The following is a 717-nucleotide window of genomic DNA, read 5'->3' as shown; positions in this document are numbered from 1 at the left end:
TGGTTTGGGTTTAGTGTTATTTGAGATATTAGGTGTTATAGGGTGTAATTTGGTAGGTTATTTTACACTCAGAAACAATCCCCAAATAAATGAACGGTAATTATCTCTTCACTTTATGCCACTTTGGGTCACGAAAGGTTTTGCAGCGTGCTCTCCTGTTGGATAGCGACAGAACCTGTGTTCAGCTGTGAGCCCGCCCATTCCCACAGAAATACATTCTCAAACTGAGATGGATCAAAAGGTGTTTACAAAAAGGAATGGCTGGTAACACCAGGACTCAAATCCCTCACTGAATGACAGTCATGACCTGTCCTTTCCTTATAGACAGACCTCGTGCGCCCTCAGAAAGGAGTGTCCTCCCTCCTCAGACAGCAGTGTCCTCCCTCCTCAGACAGGAGTGTCCTCCCTCCTCAGACAGCAGTGTGCTCCCCCATAGACAGCAGTGTCCTCCCTCCTCAGACAGGAGTGTCCTCCCTCCTCAGACAGCAGTGTCCTCCCTCCTCAGACAGGAGTGTCCTCCCTCCTCAGACAGGAGTGTCCTACCCCTCAGACAGGAGTGTCCTCCCCCTCAGACAGGAGTGTCCTCCCCCTCAGACAGGAGTGTCCTCCCTCCTCAGACAGCAGTGTCCTCCCCCTCAGACAGGACTGTCCTCCCTCCTCAGACAGCAGTGTCCTACCCCTCAGACAGGAGTGTCCTCCCCCTCAGACAGGACTGTC

The 717-nt window shown here is 52.3% G+C and overlaps 1 protein-coding gene across 1 annotated transcript in view; it reads right to left on the bottom strand.

Annotated features, from left to right (window-relative positions):
• Nucleotides 1-717, bottom strand: part of C3 (complement component 3) — a 36,015-nt gene that overhangs the window by 22,811 nt on the left and 12,487 nt on the right. The window lies entirely within an intron of this gene.

This window comes from Chrysochloris asiatica, unplaced genomic scaffold (assembly GCF_000296735.1).
Source record: "Chrysochloris asiatica unplaced genomic scaffold, ChrAsi1.0 scaffold00125, whole genome shotgun sequence".
In the NCBI taxonomy this organism is placed as follows: domain Eukaryota; kingdom Metazoa; phylum Chordata; class Mammalia; order Afrosoricida; family Chrysochloridae; genus Chrysochloris; species Chrysochloris asiatica.
Note: the sequence above shows the minus strand (reverse complement) of the source record. Positions and strands in the feature narration are given on the sequence as shown.